Source organism: Cyanistes caeruleus, chromosome 3 (assembly GCF_971803275.1).
Source record: "Cyanistes caeruleus chromosome 3, bCyaCae1.hap1.1, whole genome shotgun sequence".
Taxonomy (NCBI): domain Eukaryota; kingdom Metazoa; phylum Chordata; class Aves; order Passeriformes; family Paridae; genus Cyanistes; species Cyanistes caeruleus.
Window position 1 is genome coordinate 112,444,372 of NC_141703.1, and position 26,790 is coordinate 112,471,161.

General features: G+C 39.4%; 2 long non-coding RNA genes across 4 annotated transcripts in view; one reads left to right on the forward strand and one right to left on the reverse strand.

Moving 5' to 3' along the window:
- Positions 1 to 1,572: 1,572 nt before the first annotated feature.
- On the reverse strand, positions 1,573 to 8,518 carry LOC147654449 (uncharacterized). Its single transcript, XR_015285247.1, has 4 exons — positions 8,445 to 8,518; positions 8,081 to 8,342; positions 2,559 to 3,812; positions 1,573 to 2,459 (listed from the first exon to the last, which is right to left on the reverse strand). It is a non-coding gene; the product is annotated as an uncharacterized LOC147654449 (long non-coding RNA).
- Positions 8,519 to 14,654: 6,136 nt separating this feature from the next.
- The window catches only part of LOC111942217 (uncharacterized), a 73,345-nt gene continuing 61,209 nt past the window's right edge, over positions 14,655 to 26,790 (forward strand). The window contains exons 1-3 of one of the 3 annotated variants that reach the window (XR_015285244.1): positions 14,679 to 14,762; positions 15,314 to 15,380; positions 20,030 to 20,113. This is a non-coding gene — a long non-coding RNA (uncharacterized LOC111942217). Of the gene's footprint in view, positions 14,763 to 14,881; positions 15,381 to 20,029; positions 20,114 to 26,790 lie in introns of those variants that run through there. The other 2 variants (XR_015285246.1, XR_015285245.1) reach the window with 2 other exon arrangements.

Sequence of the window (26,790 nt, forward strand, 5' to 3'; positions counted from 1 at the left end):
AACTGTCAGAGGACAACATGAGGATATTTTAGGATTTCCCTGACCTATTCTAGATGCTTACTACAGGATGAGATGTGCAGTGGCCTATATACCATTGACTGGGTGAAGTCAATCAAACTACCTTCCCATTAAACCTGCTCAGCAGGGCAGGGCATAACACAGAGAGATTGATTATTATTTGCTGAACTTACTGATCTTAGCTGGAAGCAAGAAATGTGGAGATTTCATCTGCTGATGATAGCCAAATATCATTGTATCAATATGAACTTGTCAAGCCTTTGATCTTCACCTGTGTCACCAACAAAATAAGAGTGCCTTTTGGAAAGTTAAACACACAATTGAGAGACTCAAGTCGCCTGTGATGAGTGAGGTTGAGACACTGAGGCAGAGTTCAGGGTGCCTGCAGAGGGTGATGAGGATCCTGAGCCATGCAGGACCAGGAAAGAGTAAAAAAATGTCATTTTGCATAACTGCCATGCCCACTAATTCTGGCTAAAGGGCAGCAACTTGTAAGTTAAAACAAATCTGGCTTCAGGGAAGAAAATCTTAGTACACCAATCTGTGCTGCAATATCTTTGCATGGATATTGGTTTTAAACACGTACATAAACTCTGTTTTCAACAGAGTGTTATGGACACCACTGTAATGCACTTACACACTGATTTTGTTTCACCTCAGTTTATTAGTGAGCTGGGACATAGCAGAACATAGGCAGGGGAATGAAAACACTACTGACCAAGCAGTACCTTGCTATTTGTTCTCTGTAATTTGTTTTTATTGCATACTTTTGGACTCCTACTTTTTCCTTTTAAGTATGTATCTTTTTTAGAGGAACAGCAGTAAACTTGGTTTTTTCCACTTATACTTTAAAGCTCTCTGTGTTTAGTAAGAAATGGTCATTAATTCTTCTCTGACTAACACTGTGGTCCCTTGACTTCCTGTAAAGCACAAATAAAACCCTTGGGCCAAATTGTATTTAATTTCATTGGAGACATCATTTTAGTGTTACTCAGGGCAAGGTTTAGTCTGTTGAAAGAGTAAACCTCTGGTTTTTAGGTCTCTGCTTGACTACCCTGGTTTCAAAGCCATGACTTGTAGCTCTTGTGAGAGCTGAGTTGAGTTGTTCTCATGTCAGGGACTGAAGTCTCACCAAGTTTTCTCAGTCCTTTAACCCTTTCCATGGGAGGACACACTAATCTGGGATAGTCATGAAGCAGTTGTTATGGAGTGTAATACTTCAGTACCCACTATCATCTGTAGTACTGCTGGTATCAGAGAAGGAGCTGAGGGAAAGCCACAGGGTTTTTAAGTGTTGCTGACTTTTGATGTTCCAGTAAACTCACAGGGATCCTCCCATTTGAACTACCACCTGTATGTTAAGCTAAGCTATAAATTGTAGTTACCTTAAATTTACAAATTAAATAGTTCTTAAGTTGCTCTGTCCATCTTAGAGCTGATGTGTTTCTCTGACGAGCATGTGTACACAAGGAAAGAGACATGAAATAATATCTGTAGGCACTTGTAAAAAAACGAAGCAAAACAAACCAAACTAAACCAACCCAAATAAATGGATGACGTACTATAAATTAAGCATTAGGATGTAATCTTTATTCCAACAAAGTTTCATCAGAAGGCAGGTCCTCTTAGCTCATGAGCAGATCATGTATCTGATTGTATAGATGGTTGCTTAGAGTACTTCTATCTTGTGTTCCTGGTTCATTTCCAAAGGAAGTGGATGTTTAGAGTCTGACATGAAAGGATGATTATTGTCACTTTTAACCCTTTTCTCTAATGGCATTGCATTATTGTATGAACAAAGAAGATAAAATATAAGTTGGAAAATTCTGGCTTATTGGCTTTTTTTTTGTTTCCACCTCACTCCTGTTCCCTTTATCTTTCAGATATCTCAACATCTTTTTCAGCTGTCTCATGTCAGCCTGTCAGCTCAGGACAAGATGAAAATTGTGGTCAGGTTTCCAGGTCTCACCCACACTCACCCGTCTCCCCAGGGTGACACCTTCCATTGAGGGACAGCTCTGCTGCAAGCCCTGTACAATTCTGTTCCCCAGTCCCTGCAGATTCCCACAGATGCCCACTGACTCAAGTGTTTCCTGCTTGCCCCAAAGTGTGAGCACACCCCAAAATTATGCTGGTGTGACTGAAACCAGATTTTCTCTGCTATCTCCCAAGAAGGCTCCTACCCTGAAATAAACAAGTCTCTTTTATGAGAGATTTTTGCTTTAATAAAGAAAATCAACCCAAGAGCTAATTCAGTCCTTGCTAATGCTGTTAAATTGAGAAATTAATAGAGAAAACAGTTTGTAAGTCTGGCAGAAGACAACACAGTTGTGTCCATTCAGGTAGCTGCAGGTGGCTGTGTCTGTCCCTGTCTAGCATGAAACTCTGCTGACCATTTGTTTCTCAGAATCCTTCTTGCAGGCTTGTTCTGTGGCTGCAGACTGAAACATTTTTTTAAATTGGTTGATTTTTCTCTGGAGCTTGCAAGCATCACATGAAGCAGATGAGCAAGAGTGGAGTCATGGCCTCACCATCCTTACCAGTGCTGGGGTTGATCATGTCACAGATCCATCATGGGCCACTTTGAAACCCTGGCACTTCTCTTCTGCTCCTCAGGCAGGAACAAAGATTTTAGAGAGAATGTTAGAGCCCTGCAAGATGCAAAGTTAAATCAAACCAATCGCATTGCCTATAAGAGATTGCTTTTTCCTAAATGCTTACATCTATGTATAAATAATTAAAACCATGCTAGATCATGTGCAGACTCCTGTACAATCAGCTGGAAAACTTTGTAGTGAATATTAATGGATAGAAACTGTTTTTTCAATCAGTGTTGTTTTTTTCTTTTACATTAATAAGACATTTCTGTAAATATTGACACAAAATAAAGGCCATTATAAATCTGCCTTACTGTTTTCCCAAAATGGACAGCTTCTTAACTTATTCCTGAGAACCAAATACACTTGATGTAAAAAGTCATTAAGTGTGACGCAGATTATGCATTAACAGAAAACTTGAAAGGAGCATTTGGCACGGAAATTTGTCCCAAAATAATCAAAGGACTGCTGAGACAGAGACACTTTCTTGCCCCAAAAAGCAGCAATGACCAATGTGAAACCCCAACTGCTATGCTGAATTATTTCAGTTTTATTTAACTTAAGGACTTGTGCTTTGGAGGTCACTCAGTTCCAACTCGCTCTGCAGTTCCTAGGTATAAAGTACAACTGTGCTCCCCTTAAAGATCCTGGGAAGGCACATGGCAAAGTAAAATAAAGCTGAAGGAGGAGTCATTCTTACAGGCATCATTAATTAATTCAGCATCTAGGTTTGACTTGTGACAGTTTCAAAATATAAAATTGAAGTAATTTGTACAGTCTCAGATAGGCATTCAACAATTTTGATCACACTGAAATAAGGAATATCCCTTTTCTGCTCTTCCTTTATTTTCACTGGAACAGTGCAGAAGGGTGATGGAAGATTTTGCAATGCTTTTTTTGTGATGATTGTTCCCACTCAGAGGTTCCCAGCTGATAGGAAATATTTATTAGCTGTTGGGCATTTTGTGCAGAGACTAAGGAAAAAATCCAACTCACAAACCTCAATTATGACCTTATATTTTAAGAATAAAATGTATTTATCTCTCTAGCTGATATCTGCATTTCAGGACAGTGGCAGCCATGGGTATTGGAAGTGGGAGCATCTGCAGGTGAATGCATCACATCAGCCAGCACTGAATCTGGTTTCTTCTTTGATCTCCTCTGCAGCACCCAGATGAATCCATGACCTCCCACAACCTGCAGATAGAGAGGAGAACTGGCTTGAGAAAGTCTGCCTGATGAATGACAGTCTTGGCACCTCTGCTGAGAGAACACACAATTTCCCTCCAGCCCATCCTCTCAATTAAAGAAATTTAGCTTTAAAAATAGAGCTTAAAAAATATCTGAGCTCTCTTTTTCACGTGGAGCCAGGCTCAGGAAGCCAAGCTTTATGGAGAGGAAAGGATCCCTAAGTAAGTCAGCAGTCTTCTCTGCATTCAGCAGCCAAGAAGCTCAGGGATCACAAATGTGTGCTCATACTTTGAACATCTGCAGTGGCTGGGAACTTCAGGGGTTGAGTTTGCAAGAATAGTTTGCATTTTTCTTTTCTAGCCTGATTGCTGATCAAACTGTGCTGTTGTCTGCCTTGTTGCTTCCAGCAATGAAAATTTTCCATGTATCCAAAAGGAAGATGAGCAGCTCTCTGACTGTGACTCTGGCTTGAGTCAGAGCTCAGGAAAATAAATGCAAAGTGCTTCATTAGCAGCAGCAGGGTTTAGATCAGACCCACTGTCTACTTACTCAATTAGGCAGTGGAATTAGGAGAAAAATTGCTTCCTGGCCTCCCTTGTAGGTAAAATTTAAGCATGAGGCTTTAGTCTCCCATTTTACCATAATCTACATAGCTTGCATTACTTTTTATTGTTGTTTTCCAAGCATTCCAATCCAGCTATTCAAAACCGCTGCTTAAATAGTAATGTCCCTAAACTAGTGGCTTCCAGGTTATGCAGTGCACAAAATAATCTGTATTTCATTAGAGCACATTTACCAGGTGCTTTTTTGCTCTCATTCTGGAATTAAAAAAAAAAAAAAAAAAGGAAGAACATTTATCATTATTTTGTTGTTCTACATAATTAAAAATTGAAAAAAAAATGTTTCTAACTAATCCACCTGCCTGAATTTACAAGAATTTTATATAAATGTATATGAGGTTTAACTTGCCTGGTTAAGGAAGCTACATGACAATGTAATATGACATTGCATGAGAGAAAGGACAGGATTTTTAAGTGACGTCATTGCCAGACAATTTACAGGGAAAAAAAAACAAAACAAAAAACCTCTGGCAAAACTAAGCAAACAAAAGGAAAAAGTATGTGGGATGTGAACATGATCCTGCAAATCTTACATCTTAAAATAATCAGTTTATGTTTTTCTTTCCTGTTGCTCATTTGCCTATAGCCAGGCTTTTTTTCCAATACAGTCTCCTCATGGAAGTTGCACATATGATCATCTGTTTTGACCAATTCTGTTACAATGATGCTGTGTGTAGAAGGATTCTTAGTTCCCCCTCCTTTTTAAGCCCCTTTGCATAGTTTTTAATAGCACTATGAGAGTTTTTAAATAGTTTTTTAAATAAGAAGAAATCTTATCCTTATCTATGGCATTTACTTTTTGGCTTTCAGTGTGATCCATTGGGCTGTGGAAATGACAGACCAATGTGAGAATAAATATTTCAAAGATGAGATGACACTGATAGATTTGGTATCCCTCTCCCACAGGCCCATGAACTGCTGCAATCAGCCTGCATTTTTCTAGAGCAGTGGATACAAGGATGAGATGGAGAGAGACACAAGGATGTGCCTGAAGATGGCAGGAGAGCTGAGGAAGACCCATCAATGGAGGTCTCTCCAAGGGTTATTGTCTGCTGTAGCCACCAGCTTGTCCTTTTCCCAGCCACCCTCATCACTGTACAAGGCAAACAAGAACCATGTGGAGGAGGAAAGTGGACAGGCAGAAGCTTTCTCCCACTTCAGCTCATCTTTATTTTTCACTGATAGCTCTGGAAAAATAATTTCTGGCCCACATACAGCGTGAACCACAGAGGTATCAGCTGTAACACGTCCCCAGTCAGGCCTGGTGCACTGATGACAGTTCCTTGGCACCACAGGAGACCCCACAGAAACGTGCATTGGCAGCTCATGTTTTGTGTTACTACCATCCTCAGTATCCTGTGGTTTGCAAGTCCTTTTAAAACTCTCAGCAGAGTATTGCTGTGCTGTGATGTAGAACATCTCATGTGTATTATTCTGGAAGAATTTAAGAGCCCAATCAGCCAGCACTATGTATAATTTCTAATTTCCCTAAAATATGTGAATACTAATTAAGCTTATTTTGTTAGTGGATTCATCTTCAAAGAGAACACAGGAATTTTGCCTGTTTCCTTCTGAGCTATCTCACCATGGGTTTTACTCTCTCCCTATATTGACATTGCTTCACACTCTTATGGAAAGTCTTTTCCAAGCAGCATGGCTTGCTGCTTAGCAGTACTATCAGACCAAGCATGGTAGAAAAAAAATTAAAACCAAAAATAAAATTATAAAGAGCTAAACGAGTAAAATAGAGATCTAGTTTTGAAAATATTTGCCTTCCCTTACAGGTATGAGTAAGTCAGACTTTTGTGTACAGCTCACAGAAGTGACTCAAAAAATGGAGTGGATAAATATGGTGACCAAAGTAGTAGCAAAAGGACAGAACTGTAAGCAATTTTGAGAACAGACAATAAATCAAATCAATTTAGGCTGTGTGTATTTTTCACATGTAAGTACACTGAGTATATTACAAAAGTTTAAAAATCTCAGGCCTAATTCTTGTCAAAATGAGACCTTATTAAGCTATTTTAGTGGGGTTAAGATTCTTAAACTGGAAGTTAATTATGATTATGTCTATCTTCTACTTGATCTGAAGTGTACGTAAGAGCTCAGGTATGTATGACTAAATACTGTAAAATAAAAGTTGCACATTTCAGAAAGCATTTGCTAATTTTAAATAACATTGCAGAGAACTCAGTGCTCCTTTGGTGTGAGGCCTTTGAAAAACCTGTCAGGAACAAATTTATAGTAAACTCAAATGTGTATTGGCAGCCTTGGTTTTATTTAAAAATGTCAGATCCTTCTCCAGAACAGGTGGCACTAAGAAATTTGGTTATGGAAAATGAATCCTGCTTACAAGGAAAATATCCACTTTCACAGATTTGGAATAAAAATCATTGCACAGCTGATCTGTGAACTAGCAGTCCCTTTAATGTGTTTTCCTTAAAATTGCTTTGAGAAGTTCATGGCCAAACCTTCCCTTTTTACTGTTTTGGTTTTAGGTTTCTTTTATTCAATAGTTCAGTGTAGTGAAGCTTAGCAAGTGAGACCTGAGCCATCAAAGAGTCTTTATGTATGATCTTGGCACTTGGACTGGTGATGGGAACACTTGTCTGCTGCTGCTCCCCCATAAATCACAAAGGAGTTACTGTGGCTTCAGACTGGAACAAACACAGCCAAGATGGGGTCTGCAGTCATGCAGCACTCACAACAAATTATTTACTTGGTGGTTCCCATCACACACCTCCCCTGCGCTTGTTCTTCCCACTATTTTGTGTGAGTAGAATATGAACAGTGAAGGACTGATCACTGAGTTTTATTCAAACCCTTCTCCAGCAACAATGGTTTGCCTTTAAACTGAATAAGGTGAATCACATCCACAGATTTCATGGCTGTTTTATTTTTAGTGGCAATTTACCAACATGGCACTAACATGTTGTTAAGGTCAGAGGAGTGCTGTGTCCCCAGCATGCCTCAGCTGATGGCACAGCCCCCTGGCATTACGTTCTCCAGGCTGTGTACAAAATGTACTTCAGTGGACACAGGTAAATAAAATAGAAAGAAGCACACGAATACAATAAATGAGAAAACCATTCACTGTTTTTTCCATTTTTTGGTACTGCTATGGAATATATGAGTTGCACTTCCCTAGCAAAGCACAGCTGCTTAGCCAAGATGAGCCTGCCTTTGTACGAGTGAAAAAATGACAAAAGATTTACAAGAGTCCTTAGTGTATTAATTCCTGAAAAACTGGCCACACATTTCCCTGGTAAAACAGGCCTGTTCTGTCTTTCCAACTCAGAATCCCTTACTCCCTTGGCATGTGGGGGACATTGCTGCTGGTACAAACAAGAAATCGTGGTATCAGAATTGACTGGGTTCTTTTCTAGCATCCCAACATTTCCCTTATGAGTCAGAGGTGCCTTTCAGAAGATGAGTGGCCAGGAATTAAGAGAGGGTAACTCCTAGTTACTCTAATAGTTTCTCTATCCCATCCCCACATTTTTCATGGGAATACTACTTTGTTCCAGAGCATGTGACTCATACAGAGCACCACAAATAAATTTGTGATATATGTAGTGATCTTTTGCAGCATGAAGCAGGAGGACTTCTAAATATTTAGATATTTAAATTGCCCTTATTCTCTCTCTTTCTTACCTGGAAAAAAAAAAAAATTTCAATTGATTCAGCTTTATTCACTTGTCATAGCAATTAGAGAGCAGCTCAGAGTTACAGGCAAAGCATATTCCTCATGCTTTGCTTGTTCCAGTTCCACACAGCTGGCAAGGAGTCTTGCTAATTGAAACAGAATCATGTAGGCAGTTTGGCACCTTCCTTTCCTTCCTTCCTCTGTGTCCTCTGAGGGAGATATGACATCTGGGGTGTGGGCTCTGTGTCACTGCTGGCACCATGCTACAACCTGCAGGGTTTAACCTTTATCAGGTGCTGTGCTTGAGGTTAAGAACAATAAAAAATGGGAGCACTGGGGAAGCGTGCATATAATAAACCTCAAAACACTCACCATGGGCAAAGCTCAGGAAATTCCTGACCTTAATAATGTCCTTCCCAGTTTCATGTAAAGAAAGTAAGAAAAAAAAAATAGTCATTCTCTCCCAGGAATTAAAATCAAGATTAATAAATTTAAGAGTAGATCGAGTTCTTTCCTTGCATTCAGTTGCCTTTGTTGAGCAGTGATATATTCTGGCTCCTAGCAGCACAGAACTGTTTATGCTGGCTACTAAAGGAATAAATTGTTCTGAGGATGCAGATGTCCAAGCAGTTAACATTACAGCCCCCAGATATTGCCAAGGAAGTAGGAAAACCTGAGTTACTCTCCTGCAGAACCACTTTGTTGAGCTATGTTTCTAACTTATGTCATCCTTAGCTCTCTCCATTTAGGCAACATCCCTGGGTGATGCTGGTGGGTGCAGAACCCTGTGCCCAAAGGACACAATGACAGAGATTTTGTGAGATTTTTTGAGTCTAGAATGTGGGCAGAAGTGATGGTGCCTGTAGAGACCTCCATTTTTTTTTGCCCACCTCCAGCACCCCAAAACCACCAAGATTTTAAGCCTAGGACAGCCTGAGCACGCAGAGCAGCATTTCTGTTGAAAATCGCTGAAGGTCACATAAAAATAATGTGTAAAATTACATCTCATGAAGATCACCTCTCTATTTCAATGCTTTATTTATAGGCTTCTGTCCTCAATAATTATATCTATATTAAAGTTGCTAATATCTGGCATTTCTGTGTCTTTTAAACTTTTCCAGTGAATAATTTTGTTGTTGTTTATAGAGATAGGTATGCTGTTAAGAAACATACCAAAAAAAGATTCCAGTTGACTCCAGAGGATATTTCACTGACTTCTTAGGAAGTTTGGGGGAATAAGAATTGAAAGGAGATGCAATATATTGACATTATCTAGATTTTTCTCATGTTAATTCATCTGGCTAAGAACAACCATCAAATGTTGCTAATTAAAAAGTATCTGCTCTAATTTTTCTAATTTTTCTTTTTAACACAAAAACTTGCAAGGAGTTTGTGAATACCTTCATATTTTTACTCTATACATTACGTATATATTTATATATATGTGTATATAAAACACAAGGTATTTTAGCTGAAGTTTTGTCTGGTACAAAATACTGGAAAGGCAGGAAACTTAAAGTTGAGTCTAAAGGTAATATAAACAATCAAAAAGAAAATACAGGTTTGGGTCTCTGTGAAGTCTATGCACCATTAGAAATGAGCTATGGAAGGAGATTTGATTCATTTTCATACTATCAGAACCAGAAATGGTCTTGCTGTAACACTGGCAATGAAACAGGAAAATGGGATGAAAACATAAAAAATTATAGAATTAAGACTCTTCAACAGGGATCCAGACAGGGAGAGAAAGCTGAGTGTCCTCAGTGCCCTCCCTGCTGTGGTAGGCTCCTGACTGTCTTTCCTTTCCTTTGGAAAACTGATGTGTTTCTGTGCCACTTTTTGGATTCCCCTTTTCTCCAGGGCTCTTCAGAAGATCAGGAAGGATGAAGGCAAAGCTCCAGAATGCCCAGCTGAGCATTTGACCACCAATTCAAACATCCACCTGCATTCTGTTGCCATTTGTGACCCTTTACAATCTGAACTCAGCAGCTCCTGTTTAGAAGTACAGAAATTCACCTGGAGAGCTGGAAATCTTTCCCAGGATATCTTTGCTGGGTGTATAGAGACAAATTCTTTTCTGATTTTCACAAAAGATGCTAAGTCTTGTCACTATAGTATTTTTTTAAGCTAAGGCCACTATTTTAATAACAGGAAGTGTCTACTTGAGCTCAGATCTAGTCATTGAGGTCTCCAGGCCCAGTGAGAAGACACATAAAAAGCTTGTCCTACCTGAAAACTACTTTTGTGATAAAATTTAAAAGGAAATATTGACTGAATTGGCTTGAGATTTTCCCTGCTCTCACTAATAGCAACAACCTGTGGGAGAAGGAAAAGTCTCCATGTCTGGTCCACTGAACATCTTAATCCCCTGCTGATGTTGACAGCTCATGACTTCCACAGAAATTTTTCTCTTAGTTCATGGATAGCTCCCTCCATTCCCATTTCAGATAATTGAGATGTTTTGGTTGCAAATAACTTTGCTTATACTCACAGGACCAAGTAATTGCTGAAGACAATGATTTACAAAGCTGCTCATAAAAACTCAGTTGTGGTGTTGCCAGATGCCTACTCAGACAGTTTGTGCATCCTTTCTGTAATGAGTCAGGAGGCAACCAGTGCTCCTGATTTATGTAGCCCTTCCAATCTGGGCTGGGACAGCTGCAAACAGCTGTGTGTTTTATCACCTTTTGCCAGAATTTTCTGTAGATGTATCTCCCAGGTCAGTAGAGAAGAGTTGGCCAGTAACTGTTATTACAATGGCACTTTGTCCATCTCAAAACTAGAAAAAGATCCTTTGAGAAAATGAAGGCTGCCTGCCACAGTACCTGCTTTTGCTGGCTTGGATCAAAATGCTCATTCTCCCTTCTGTTCCTGCTCTAGGTCAAGGGCTTCTTTAGCACTGGGGTCATCACTTACTGATGTGCAATCAAGGTTTAGATGAGGTTTAGGAGGAAATATTTTACAGTGAGGTTGAGTTCTTGGCACAGGGTGCCAGAGAAGCTGTGGCTGCCCCTGGATTCCTGGAAGTGTCCAAGGCCAGGCTGGACAGAGCTTGGAGCAACCTGGGATAGTGAAAATTGTCCCTGCCATGGCTTTGGTTACAATGCCAGCTCAACTCATTGACTTCAGCTCAAAGCAGCCATTTTCTTGTCTTTTATTGCTTTGGTGGTAGAATTACTCCATCCAGACCACATGCTGAGAGAACTAATTTCCATGGGCCTCTTCTGCTGTGAGCAGCTGAAATATGAAGATCCAAGGCTTCAAGCCAGGTTTTGATTTCTGTTGAGCTGGCATGAATGGAACCACTCCAGTTTTAACAAGCATAACTAGAGCCAGGGAGGACTTGGGCCTCCTCAGAGCAAACTTCTGAGATTCATACTAGAAAACAAAGGTCTGACACAGCTCCCTGTTACCTTCTGGGTTTGAATGGCTCAGAATATTTTGAAAACTTTTGTGATTTTTGAAATCACAAAAAAACAGGTTTGTTTCTAAACTTTGCAAATACAAGGGAGATTTACTGCCATGAAAAATAAAAAGCCTTATGGTATAACAGCTTCACTTGAAGTTCTCAGGGTAATGATGGACATGATAAATGACACTTTTTTAGGGAAATAGCATTACCTCATGGGCTAAACTTAATTAAAACCAGCAATACTGCTGCATATCTTACTTGAGGAAATGAGAAGGAACCTGGCTAACTTTCACCACCAATTTTTGTCATACCTTCTGATGTAGACAGCTGGCCTTGAGTTCATCATCACAAAGTAGCAGACTCAGACTTGGGGGTGTCCCATAAGGAATATCAGCCTGTAACTTCATGGCATAACATATGGGCTGTTGAGAAAGCTGACAGAACAGAGCTTGGATTTTTCACAGGTCATTTCCCCATAGGGGAAGGTTTTGGAGCTGTGACTGTTATTTCAGAACCCTTCTTCCTGGTCATGCTCAACACAGAGCTCATTTATTTTTTTGGGTTGTGCATTGGGTTGGCAGAGTATATCTTGGAGCAAATGCTGTTTCCAAAGTGGAGGTCATGATCTTGGAAGTGCAAGTGGAAATGGGGTCATGGGAAAAGCCGAGAATTGTTGGAATGTGGTGAAAGCAAATAATCTATAGATGTCTATGCTGACAGCAGCCACAAAAATGGCTCCTTGAGGAATTCAGATGGAGTTATCACAGGGACGAATGACTGGCAAGGTCAAACTGACATAAATAGCTCAAGGTTTGGGCCTGCTGTGCTTATAAAAACTTTAGGTAGTTCAGCTCTCTTAAAGATAGACCATGGGCTGTGATACCCTTTCAATCACAGAAATAAGGCTTTGTGGGGAAGTTTCCTTTAAATGCATAAGTATGATCACTTCTTTTGGGCAAACAAGAATCTTCCTCTCCTAACAGTGAGAACATTTTCACCTGTCATGTGCCACGCTCATCAAAGATTTTCATCTTCATTTTGTAGATATACAAATATTTCTATATATGCCTATGTTTGCTTAATTTTCCAGAAAAGGGCTCTTCCTACTCGCAGAGGTGTGAAGACTAAAACTAGAGAGGTGTTTGTTTTCAGAAGAGAAATTGTGTTTCCTACTATGTACAAATCCTTAGACCAGAAGATTTATTTTTTTTCAATGAGCAGATTTTTCACACTAGAAATTTACAGCACTGCAAATCTGTGTCTGTGTTCCTGAAGAATGTAGGTGGCTGAGTTGTATGATTGTCTCAAATAATTTGGGCTCAGTATAATGTTCTCTTTCCCACATATGGCAGTTTGTTCTTCCCACTGTGTAATAGGCTCCCTGTTCAATGGAATTGCAATAGATACCATGATTGAACACTATTGAGAAGTAATTAATACTAGGAAAAGAATTTCACATGCAGAGCACAATCCTGAAAACACTCCCAAGCTTATTCAGTGTGTGAGTGTCCTTTTGCGTTGCCTTTTGTGAGGTGAAATTATTGTATGATTCAGTGAAAGACACTGGTATTTGTCATTAAAATTATAAAACAAATGTCTAATGAAATGGCAGTCTTATAGAAAATGAAAGTTCAATCCTTAGTGTTGCTATTTCAAAAATGCCTTTGATTTACTTTTGACAGTATTAGACATCTAACATTAAAAAAACCCTTTCCTCTTGTGTTTCCATTTGTCATAATGATGTCCACAACAGACAGAAAGAACCCATATTTCCTCTGTAAAACATTTATAAAAATTCTGGAGTGCCGGACTGAAAAACCATCAGGAAGTCAAAAGTGCCTGCCTTAATCAAGTTACCTTGTGCTTTGTGGAACTGGCAAATACACACAGGGCACTGTGTAAGCTGTAACCTTTTCTGCAGATTCAACCATGCAAACCCAAAGGGGAATTAAGCAACTGAAATCCAAATCTAACACCCACAAGCCCCAGGAAGTCACATAAATGAAGTATCAGAGTGATTTTCACAGATAACATTGCCCTTGCCAAGGCAGGGACTGTATTTCAGTTTTAAGCTGGCCAGCATGTGCAGTGGTCTGGAAAACAAGAAATAATATAGTAATATAAGCAAAATGTAAATTCCGAACTCTGGTACCAGCCCTAGGAGGAAATTCAGACAGTGTTGTCAAGAGTTGTCAGCAATGGGTTTCCACAAATGAGAATTTCTGGCCTGTGTCTGTGCTGTCTTCCTATCTCACACTGCCTAAGTACTGAAATTTCACCAGTCCTTGCACTGAATGAAGATCAAGTAAGGCAGTCATTTCCATCAGTATACAAGTATGCCTGTATTAAAGACAGAAAATTTTGCCTTCTCAGTTTCTTTCCCATGCATCAGCCAGGAAGACAACGGTAGAAGAGACTACCTTTCCTCAGGAAGATCCTGAATGAAACGAAACATTTCCTTACTGTTTCAAAAACTCATACATCAAAACAAGCAGGATTTTTGCAGCTTCACAAAGTCCCAATACTCATTCTAGAGTCCGCACTGTCTGTGGATATCTGTTCCTGCCTGGGTTTATACCCTGACTGTACAAAACCAAGAATGACCGTGCTCAGTGAGGTGAAAGCTAGCAATGAAATTTGTGTCCTAAACACAATAGCAATGTGACTTTTCCTGCCTGTTGCTTGTAGCACAGTGAGGATGACAGGAGAGGTGAGACGTTCAAGCTATTTCCAGCTATGGAGACGCATTCTGTGGGATATAAACATGTCTGAACTGCGTGAACTGAGGTGGTGAGCAAGTATTCAGCTCCTGACATCTGCACCAAGGTCCAGAGGCAGTGTCCACACAGTCCCAGACCAAACAATACACTGAAACCGAGCCACAATTTAATAATACCAGCTCTAAACACAAAGGACCAGGCCTAGCTGCAGGCCTGTCGCTGGTGCTGTCCCCAGGGTTCCATACTGGGCCCTGTTGGCTGAAGGGGCAAATGCCTCCTCAGACATTCACTGAGGACACAAGTCTGGGAGCAGTGGCTCCTGAGAGCTGGGCAGCCCTTCAGAGAGACCTGGACAGGCAGGAGAGATGGGTAGAGAGGAACCATCTGAAGTTCAACAAACGCAGAGTCCTGCACCTGGGCAAGAACAACCCCAGGCACCAGCACAGGCCGGGGGTGACCTGTAGGAGCAGCTCTGGGGGCCCTGGGGGACAATGAGCCGTCCCTGAGCCAGCAGTGCCCTGGGATCCTGAGGTGCATCGAGAAGAGCATTCCCAGCAGGTCAGGGACTGATTCTGCCCCTCTGCCCAGCCCTGGGAGACTCCTCTGGGGAGCTGTGTCCAGGTCTGGATCCTCAGCACAGCAGGGAGCTCCTGGAGCAGGGCCTGTGGGGGCTGCACAGCTGAAGGAGGAATCTCCCAAGGAAGATTGAGGGAGCTGGGGCTGTTCAGCCTGGAGAGGAGCCCCAGCTGAGAGGTGCCCTCAGCCCTGGGTGTCCCTGGGAGTCCCTGAGAGTCCCTGGGTGTCCCTGAGAGTCCCTGGGTGTCCCTGGCTGTCCCTGGGTGCAGGGAGGGCTCTGAGCAGGGTCCAGGCTCTGCTCCAGGGCCCAGCAGTGGCACCCGAGGAACGGGCAGGGACTGATGCCAGGAATTCCCCCTGCACAGGAGGCACAACTTCTGCCCTGGGCAGTGCCCAGCCCTGAGCAGAGAGTAGAGAGGCTGTGGAGTCTCCTTCACTGGGGATATTCCAGACACACTCCTGTGTCCTGTGCCCTGGGATGGCCTTTCTTGAGTAGGGAGGTGGCACCAGTGACCCACTGTGGCTCCTTCCAGCCTGAGCTATCCTGGCATTCTGTGGCTCTGTGACTTCACTGTTTGAAGAAGGAAGTCCTGCAGGCAGGTAAGAGGAGATCTCTCCACTTTGCTTCTTGGATCCAAGCCCACCATAACCATGACAAGTATTCTCGGAAAACTCACATTTAAAGGGCAGAAAGTGTCTGAATGCTTTTTTCTTCCTGAAATTTGTGCCCCCTTCTTTTATTAGTGAATATTTTAAGGCTTATCTCTGTACTTTGCTGACTTTGACCTTTCAGTGAGTGATTACATAATTAGTCTTTGAACTTGTATATCATTTCACAGCTTCTCACTTTCCCACAAAAGCACTGGTACTCTGTGGTATTTCCACCTCTTCCTACTTTTGTATGCACATTTGTGCCTTCTCAATACACAACGAATTCAGCCAACACAAACATACTTTATACCAGCTGATTAGGCTTTAGGTTGAGGCTGAGGAAATACTTTGATGCAAACTCCTGATTTCCATCATTTTTTAAATATTTTGTGGGAAAAAAAATTCTTTGTCGGTTTTCCAGTTATGCTTTGTAAAACAAAAGAGAATAGCTTAAACTCCTAAGGTATTCCACTTAAAGCATGTTTTGTCTTGTTGAATAGAATACAAAATAATTCATAATTATGAATTAAAATAACTCTTAATTGACTTCAGATCAGGTATTCTGACTCAGAGCATTGACATGGGTACTTTATACAGCCTTTTTTGGAAAAGATTTCAGAAGAGATTGTTGTGAATCTTTGTGAAAGAAGGTATATTATATACAGAAACTATGTCCTCATTATTTTGATGGGAAATAAAAGGGTATTTTGATACCCTTGTATACTGAGACAGACTCAAAATCCTGAGCATCCAGAAAGGTGTAACACAGGTATCTGCAAAAAAATGATACACAAAAGGAATGTGAGAAAATAAACTCCCCTCTCTTTTACAACTCATATTTATCTCTTAGATCAAGAACATGTAGCTACAACCCTTCTCAAAAAGGTTTGAGAGGTCGTATAGCAACAGTCAAAAAAAAAAGAGAATTGGTTGAACAGTGCATTATTCACAGGTTGCCCACATCAGGAAAGGTTTTTAAAATTGCTATTCAGGCAAATTTTAACCATATGTACATAACTGAAAGGGGCCACATGGAAAAGGGAAGTTAACTAGGTTTTTTAAAAAATGGTTTTTAAATCTTGCCTAATCGTAGATTCCACAGGACAGGGGTTGTTGTCTTGTCGCTTTGCAGCTCTCATGTCTGCATGCCCTAACAGGGCAACATCCTTTAGACATCACACAGCAGAGTTTTATGTTTCTAGGACAAGAGAAGACATTCTGTTAAATTTCAGACTTAAACACATCTATGTGGTTTACCTTGGGGGGGTTGATTTTGTTTTGGTGAAAGAGGGACCACATGGATGATTATTATGTCTTATAAAGTACTACAAATATTGAAAACATATCAAAGATGAAAGACTTGATGATCAAAGTTGGGACATTTTGCACCAGAAACTCTTTTCTATGAGTATCTTATACCATGCTGTCTTTGGAAACATCTATTAGACCCATCAAGAGTGGCATGAGTGGGTAAAAAGGAAGGCATCCTGTGACAGGACGTGTGGGTATGGTTCAGTCCTGTACATTTTTAGAACAAAAAGTCTAAATTGCTATTAGCTATTTAAACTTTTTGAGCCATTTTCAGAGAAATCTAGTTTTGCATTTGTCTCAGAATTATTCACATCTAAGAGAGCAGGAGTTGACGATCATTAATAAAAGTGTATGTGCACAATTAATAAGATAACGAGATAAATATTTTGTTGTGTTTTCTTCTTTTAATCAGACAACATACCTGGTGATAGAAACAGAACAAAAGAGACAGAAGGACTGAGTTGGAATAATAAATCCCACAAGTGCTTATTGCTTTGTCTCTGGATGTTTCCTCGTGCTTTTTCTCTTATTAAGAAGGGTATTTCTATTTTTATGAATAGCCTATAAAACTCATGGCATGTACTGGATTTCTGTACAAGGGAAAAATAGCATTTTGTATTTTCTAGCCTATGCCAATGAAAATTCTTTGACATTGGTCACTAAAACCTTAGTTAAGATACATGTGGCTTGCCTTTGTGCAAGAAAACAGTTTCTGATTTATGGGTTTTGGAAGGTTTATTTTTTATTTTTTATTTTTTTTTGTTGTAATTGCTCCATTTTAAATATGTTTACTTAAAAAAACATAAGCTTTTCCTGCCAAAATGGCAAATTCTGTATTTTATTACTATAATAACCCACATTTTCAGACTTGGGGCCTCAAGTAGCTTTTAAGGTATGCAACAATTTTTGATGTGCTGAACCAACTGATACTTTGATTTATATGGCTTTTCTCATCATTATAGATCTTAAATAAAGACACTTAATTAAGTCTTAAAATATAGAATAAAGAATCTAAGAATAAACACAATTGTCCTTCAAGAGGTCTGGCTCAGGAACAGATTTAGATCAGTCAGTACTTGTAGATTTAATTCCAAAAGCATTGTATGGTTGAAATGTAAGTAATGAGAATTTTCAAAGTACCTTTCATTCCAGTTAACATCAGAAGGAGATTTTTTTTCTTTTTTTGTAGCTTGGCCTTTTGAACCAAAAAGAACTCTCAGATATTCTCTGTTGCTTCACTGATTCCAGTGCCTATTCCTCTGTCCCATGTGTGTCTCTGTCATTAAGTTATTTATTAATTCCTGTGTCAGAACTCAGGAATAAATTGTGTTTGTGAGAAGTAAGGCAAGTCAAAGATATCTGTGGAATGGCTGCAATGACTGTGTGTTATTTGCAGTATATGGTTTACCACTCCATATTTCCATGCTCTGGGGGATCTCAAGCTATGTGGAAGCTCATTTGCCACCACAGCTGGTTTTGGTTTTTTTATTACTGTTTCCTGTTTACTGTGCTATATATAGAACATTTGATACATGAACATTTCCTGTTCTGTTAACAATTCATACTAATTTAACATTCCTTTATGAGCACACATGTTGAAACCTGGGCTTCAGTTCAGCAAGGTATTTGAATGCATGTCTCAGTCTGGGAATCAAATAACCTCAGAGCTGAGCTACATTAATTAATCAAGACAGATAGAAAGCATATAGGGAGACTATAAATATGAGAATATCCTTTAAATAAAAGAAAGATTAGGTTTTTATTGGAAGCTACTGCACCTCATGGCAGTTTCTTTAGATTGTTGGCAGTCATTCAAAGTCTTTAAGAGCCAGCGAATTTTCAGTAATGGAATTTTACTTTGGAACACTTTACCTTAAATTAGCCATATCCCTATCAATAACAGTAAGCAATCTGCAGGCAGGACTCCAGACTCTTTGGCATATTTGAGAGCTACGTGCAATGCCTTCTTCTCACTTGCTATTGCTCTCTTGTGGTTGTTCCTATTCTGCATTGACTCGAACAAGTGAGGCGGAACATTCTTATTTCATTAGCAGCAAATGGCCTGCAGGCAAAGTTCAAGCTGTAGCTTTAATGTACACAAAATGTGTGTGAAGGTCTTCAAAAGCTCCTTATCTAAGTCCTACTTTTTTACCTTATTTGTGATATATATATAAAATTAAAAAAAAAAAATATTTTATGGATATATGTCTTGTGGTAGATAGCTAAAACAGAAGGTATATGAAAGTATTCCTGCATAAATCCCACACATTGGTAATATAGCATAGGTAGGTGTGTGTATAGCTATATAATTTTTTATCTCTAATGGATTTGGAATCAATGTACAGAATTCTCATTTTCAAGCAACATCCAGTGCTAACTTGCAGAGTCCAAATATATGGGATTATATGAAACTATGTTACATTACAGAAAAGGATTTAAGATGCACTTTGGTAAAGTGAGTGCCTCATCAGGGGGCAATTTTCTGAGAAAGGCATTGTCCATTTAATCACTTTATATAGGCTTAGGAAGGAGACAAATCAATATTAAGACCTCCATTAAAGATTCACTAAACCTGTGCTTAATTTTAAGCAAATAAACGTGTCCTAAATGAATTTGTAGCTGGTAACAAAGTACCTACAAGTTACAAACTACCTATGCTAATATTTTTTTTAATTTTTTTTGGTGATGATCTTAAAAGATATAATTAGCTCTTTACCAAGTTCCTTCAGCTTTTTCATGACCTCTTACCCATGTTAAAATACTGTGCTTTTTTGACTCTAGAACACATCTAGCTGGAAACATTGCTCCAAATTTCTCCACATTTTTGCTCCCAGTGTTCAAAGGACAACATTTTAAATGAAAACCTGTGTTGTATTCAGACACTTCTATTTTATGAAGATATTTAAGTTACTTTGTGGACCTCTGAACATGGTTTTTCTAGAAAGAAAGGAGAAATTGCAGTGGGCCTAAATCTACTCCACGTTATGCTGGGGAAGATTGACTAGAGTGTTTTCAGAGTAGTTTAAAGCCCACCCCTGCATGTATCATGGTTTCTATGGAGGTGAAACTAGAGCCATATTAAAATAATATCTGTGACTTCCCCAAATGGCTCATACAACCTGAGGCTGCTCATTATTTCACCTTACGTGGTCTGTTAATATGAGCTTGTATTAACAGCAAGCAAACAGAAATCTCTTCTTTTTTTCTCTCTGCTTTCTTCCTTATTACTGAAGCTGGGGTTTATTTTTAACTTTATATAAAAATAAATTTATCTTTCATGTTTACAGATTGATCACCTAGAACAGGGGTGTGTGGTAGCCCATTCCCAGAAAGCATGGAGGGACTTCTGGAATGCCTTATGGATAAAATCTTGTTCATGTTTGTGTCTTCCTCACATAAATCAGGGAGCCTACCCACCCCTCCATATCAAAAGGTCACTGTCAAAAAGAAAAGCAAGGAATCTCCTCTGGAATTGTGAAAAGCATCCTGAAAGGCTGAAGTGAGTGATGAAATTAGCACCTGGTAACTGTGACTGTTTCTCTCAAAATTGCATCTTTCTGTTTTAATTAAATGCTTTTGCTTTCTTCTCCCTCATACTCATTTTCTTTCCCTATTTAATTTGTTGTCTTCTCCCACAGGGGAAGTAATATTTGTATGTTACATTCTGGGGTCTGAGGTGACTTCTGTGGCAGTTCAGCCTCATTTCAACTTCTGCTAGATTTCTGTATGTGTGCTAATCATGATAAATTGGTACAGAAGCCAAAATAAATTGTACTCAGTGCAGTAACTCATTCCAAACAATATCCAGTCTTCTTTATGGATTTATACCTAGAATTAATCATATTTCCATTGTTTCATCAAAATGATATAAACATTAGGGTTTGAGGGAGAGAGAAAACGATGATTTCTTTATATTTTGTTTCCTTTGATAAAAATACTAACAGGAGTATTTCTCCCTGCTCCCCTGCAGGGGATTCTTATTGAGTGTCAGTTTTGAAGTCTGCCATGGATTTCATGAATTTATGACTTGAATTCATCACTTGAAAGACTACTTTGACAGCAGCTGTAAATGTCACCACGTGACTTGAATAGACAGTTCTTAAGGCTGGAGGAACATGAGGAACGTGGCTTTTAAACATTTTGAAAGAATTCAACACTTATTTCTCATGTTAGTGCATCTCAATAAATATTGTCAAGTCAGCCACAAACAGTGGATGAGCAAGATCTGAGGTCACACAAAATTAGTTATAACTAAGGAAAACAAAGTGTTTTTTCCTAAAATGTGGAGTGTTTAATAAGTTAGATCACATCAGTCATAAATCTCCAGAAGAAGCTTGAAAATGGTTGTAGGGATGGTTTAGGGTACATGTCCTAATTAGAAATGAAGCTCCATGTTCTTCAACATCCACAAAAAAATATTGATTTTTATCAGTGTTCAAGTTCTATGTAAATCCACTTACTTTAAGCCACAAGAAAATAAAAGCAATTTAATTTTGTAACACTATTTATATGTTTTTAGAACAGGCCTGGGATTTTTAGGTTTGTTAATATATCTTTGCTTATAATGAATTCTATAACCAAGGAAAAAATCCCCAAAGAAAATCCCATGATGAACCCAATGAAAAAAATTTTCCCAGCAAGTGAATAATTAATTTATATTGTATTTAGAAATTCCATTTCCATCCTTTCAGGACAAAAAGCAAAAAGTAATTGGGCTGCTTCTGCCTGAGCCTGTTGTTGGTAAAAGACAGGGATCTTGGAAGTTCAGTAAAATAACTCTGTAGGAAAGTACTTAATGAAATGCTAATTAGGCATTTAACTTCTATGCAATCTGTACACTTTTACATGATTTTTCACTATCCCACATACTTGCCAGAATCAACGACAAGATCTAAAGCAAAACTGGAACTGATTTATTTATTTACCATGTTACATCATTTTGGGGATAGTCATAAACCACTGGAACAAATTGTTCAGAAAAATTGAATTGTCCATTGACTGGAGTCTTTGGATCCAGGCCAGATGCCATTCTGGGAAAAAACTGTTATCCAAAAAGAAGATATCAATCCTAAATCAGGTAGAGCTTGAGTGCTTGTTTCTGAGTTGTATTAAGCAAGCGTTGGATATGCTGATCTCACAGTCTCCTTGGATTTAATAATCTAAACCCCAGGATTAATTTACTCTCATCTAGATGTCAACACTGCAGAATTCCATTCTGAAGATGGTTGTCCAGGATTCCTTTATAACTTGGGAAATGAATAAACACCTCTAGGTCATGATTCATCTCACCCTAATGTAGACATCTGAAACGATGCTTGCTTTTCTCTACCAAGGAGTCTAGACAGGTTATATACCATAAATGGTATATTATATACACCTGAACTGAGACAAAATGAAATGGAACCATAAATCCAGATGTCTTGTCTGTACAGCATATGTGCTTTACACACACATTATAGTATATATACAACTTATATCTACACATATCTATATATTTAAATATCTATTTAGATATAGATATATATGAAGTGAGTGTGTGTGTGTATTTCTCCTGGTGTTTCCAGGAAAAGCAGGCAGTTTCCAGGCCAGTGGAATCCTTGTGAAAAACTGTGGTCACCAAAAATCCTGCAAAACTGACCTGGGACTTTGGGTGAAGGGAGGTTTTCATCCTTTGCCCTGGATGCTAGATGGCAGCATTGCACTTCCTAAACACCTTCGTTGAACATGGGGACAATTACAGCACTCTGAAGATCTGAAGAGCAAAATGCTGTCAGTAATGAAAGTTCAGATAGCCTAAATAGACATATAATTAAAATATTATGTTTGTAAAGGGGTTGCCTGGAACAGAAGGTGCATTGTACTTCCTTCTTTCCTGCTAACGTAACAGCTGAGATGAGCATTGCTCCTATTTTATATTTGCATTATTAGTCTTCAGCAGTAGGCCCCTGATATGTCACTTTCTTGTGATTTATAGCACTCAGAAGGAGCAGTGCTTTTATCACAGCTGAACAAGGCAGCCTTGGTTGCCTCAGTTCAGGTATTAGTGGATGAGCATCCACCTCACAGAGCTCTTGATGCAGAAAATTGACTTCATTGATCAAACTGACCCTGAAAAAGAACCTGAGTTCTGCAGTGGGCCTGGCTTGCCTAATCCCCAAGGGATGGGGCTCAGGCAGTCATGGCACCCTCTACCTTTGGTTTCCAAACTTCAATGGCAAGCAGTGGTGGAAAAGGAGAACTCAAGCAAAAGAAAAAAGATTTTGGCATAGTTGGGAGTAGAAAAAATAGCTGGTTGATAGCTTGGGGGTAGGCAACTCAGCATGAGGGGATTCTCCAGCTGGAGACTGGTGTTAAGTGATAGTTTTGGACCCTGATCCCAGCCCCAGGCACTGGGAAGTTGCACATCTGCCTAAACTAGCAAAAGGGAGAGTTCAAAAGGAGCTGAGAGATGCCAAGATGGTAGGAAATCAATGCAAGATCAAAGTCTCAAAATGGATGGAGGCTGAATTGGTTGCTTTGAAAGAAGATGAAGTGGGGGCATTCCTTTATGTATCGGTCAGATTTTATTGCAGCATTCTGGCGGGGATGTATTCTGACAGGAGGCTGAGAGGTGAACCATCCGTGTCCTGCAGAGAACAGAAGTTCTCTTGCTGAAGCACAAGGAGGTGTGCCTGGGATGGTGATGTCAGGAGGATGTGGAAACAGAAACAGTAATCAGGCTTAGCAATCTGATTTCCATGGGAAGTGTGGCTCCTCTGAATGTCCAGTGGAAAAATGTGAGGGGAATCATAACTCCTTTAGGTTAAAAAACAAGATTAACTGATTCTACGCCATCTTGGGAGCTTTTATTCTGTGTATGCAATGACTTAATTTGTGCTGTAGGGTTTTTCCAAGGCTTTATTGTCTTGTGGCAATATACACAGGTAAACAAAGAATTCAGCTGCAAGTAATGGTCAAATAAAATAGGAAAACTTACCTGAGTACAGGCTATTTTTGTAAGAACAAGAATGTAAAATCAGGCCTAAATGTCAAATATGTTCTAGAGCTCAGTCATCCACTGTGACTACTACAAAGACAGTGATTTCATGTTATTAAAGTCAGACTCTAATCCTGTGACTGAAGTGATGTTTCTCTACCCAGCTCTGGTATAAATTATTAGGGAATTAAACCTGTTACCTGACTGTAAAATTGATATTCTGTTTGTCATCAGGTTTAGCATCAAATAAGACTTGATCAGTTTTTTTTTACAGTCGTTGCACTAGGTTTATAAGGCAAAACTGCATTTAAGTCTTTTGCAGATCCCACTTTTGGAATGGTTTAATCTGTGATGGCGTCAAGTGATTAAATTGGGAATACATTGTTTGGTCTGGCTTTATTTTAGCTTTCCTTTTTCCCTCACCATGGAATATTTTGACATTTGTTGAAATTCCCCAACTTCCAACTTTCCATTTGGAAGTTAATTGAAGCTACATAGTTTATTTTCAGTAGAAACTGAATTTATATATGTCAGACTGATGTTTCAGGGCTGCTCTGATGCCTTCTTGTACTTACCCTTCTGATAACCTCCTCTCTCACTCTTCATTTGAGCAAAACCATGCTGAAGTCTCTGTAGATTCTGGGATTCATGTCCTTCCTGGGGATGGATGCATTGTAGGGATCATAGAATAGAATTCCAGAATGGTTTGAGTTGGAAAGGACCTTAGAAATTTGTTCTACCCCCTGCCGTGGGCAGGGACACCTTCCACCATCCCAGGTTGCTACAAGTCACATCCAGCCTGGCCTTGGCCACCTCCAGGGATTCACAGCTTCTCTGGGTAACCTGTGTCAGGGCCACACTCAGAGTGAAGAATTTCTTTCTAAATGAATACTATGTGGTTTCTTTCAAGGCACTGAGGGACAGCTATGATCACTGAAAACTCCATTTAAAACACCCAGATTTTTCCTTTAAATCAGACCTGAATCTGTCACATGGTTAATATTCATTAATCCTCCAACACAGGCCCTGAAATAGATATGTCTCTAGTGTGGCTCATGCATTTCTAATGAAGTCCAAACATACAGCAATTTTCTCTTTGGTTCTATGCAGGAAGAATATCAGGAAACACATTTTTATTTTGAGTTTGACCCAGCACTGACACAGGTTGCTGAAGGACATTGTGGAGTCTCTCTCCTTGGAGATATTAAAAAGCTGTCTGGACATGGTCACGGGCAGCCTGGTCTAGGTGACTCTGTTTGAGCAGGACAGCCAGAAAGAATGACTCCAGAGGTCCCTTTGAACCAGAGCCAATCCCTTATCCTATGTAAGGGTAGTTCAAGGAGGGCAAAGCCAAAGCTGTGCACTCAAGGAAAGCAAAGCAACAAATTCAGCACTTTATCACCAATCCAAAACACAGCCCCATACCCCATCCAAAACACATTCCCATACTTGGGAAGTAAACTGACTCTAGCCCAGACAAAACCAACACAAAGGGATAATGGGAAACATTTTATAAATTCATTAGCCTTTTCAAGTATTCTGATAGTTCTCTGATAGCAAAACCGAGCTTGCAAAGTACTGCAATAATTCTTAGTGATGTAAAGTACAGAACTATTGGGAATTTGCTAATAGTAAAAAAAGCCAATTTTCCCAGTTGGACAAACTGAAGATGAACTGTCTTGGGGCCTCTGTAGGAGAACTCCTATCAGTGGACTTTCCAATGCTAAGACAGTTTCTCCAAGATTTCTAAGTCTTACCCAAATCCTGTGACTCTTTTGTTTCCCTATAAACACTACTTTCCATCTAGGTTTTTATTTTTGGTGAAGGGAGAAAATCTGTCTAAATGTTTTCTCTTCCTTCCCCCGCGATTCTTCTTTTCCTTTAAAGAAATCAATGGCATGACTCATTTCCCACCCTGTGACTTGTTCCCTTGGGCTAAAGCTCTAGGAGCCTGCCCACTATGTCCTACAGCTTCCTCCCAGCTTGCTTGCTCAGGTTTCCTCCTCACAGGAGGTGGACATGGTGAGCAACTCTTTCTCACTGCAATAGGGACAGGGATGAGATCAGAGCCTGAACATTGGCAGGGGAATTTGTGAAACCCTCTGGATCCACAGCTGGATCCTCACGTATTCAGTCCCTTCTTCCTGCAATAGTTCAGAGCACATATTTCTGTGGACAATTCTTCTATTCCTATGATGACACTTGGGTCAGAAAAGTCCATTTTGTGTGCTCTTGATCATCACAGGTAGCAAGGTGGCTCCCAATGCCTTCCGTCTCTGATAGCATGGTATCACCAGATACAGCTGTAACACAATTCAGAATTGAATTCTGATGCACCATTGCTAATTTGTCAACTGTCAGCACCTCATCTTGTTATTTTGTTTACTTTGAGGGATATGTCTTTGGGAAATATTTAAAACAGATAGTCTTGACTGTTGCTTAATAAAAATCTTAGTTGTCTTTAAAGTATGAGGAATTCCTTACCCCGAGCTAAGTTTCTGTGGGGAATACAAGAGACCTTCTTCAGTTTTTGAGAAAAAATTTGTTTGCTGTTGAGAAAATCTGGAGTGTGGTTCCAGTGTTCTCCTCCTAGAATCCTGTTTTTCTTTAATTAAGGAAATCATTATTTTTATTCTATAAAACACCTGTCTCAATATCTTTTTAATCAGACATTAAAAAACAAAATTAAATGAGATTGGAGTATTCTTTCCCCTCTTCTTCTCCCCCAGCACATTTTCTAGCAAATAAGACTTCATGTGTGACTTCAATGTGACTTTTATATTAAAATGATGAAATGATGTTGAATGGTACTGACCCCTAAGTATTTTATTTGCACAGCAAGATTGCCATACTATCTATTTTATTATTTTTTAATTTATGAGATTGCAATTTCAATAAAAACAACCACACAATCATGTTTCTCCTGAATCTTGTGCCAATAACCTGATTTTGGCACTACAAATGTTTAACAAAATACGACTGATTTCACCCAGCTTCCAAATTTTTGGCTTTTGCTTTCCTGTTTGTGAAGGATGAGGCACTTAAATCCTGATATTTGCATTTTATTTGAAC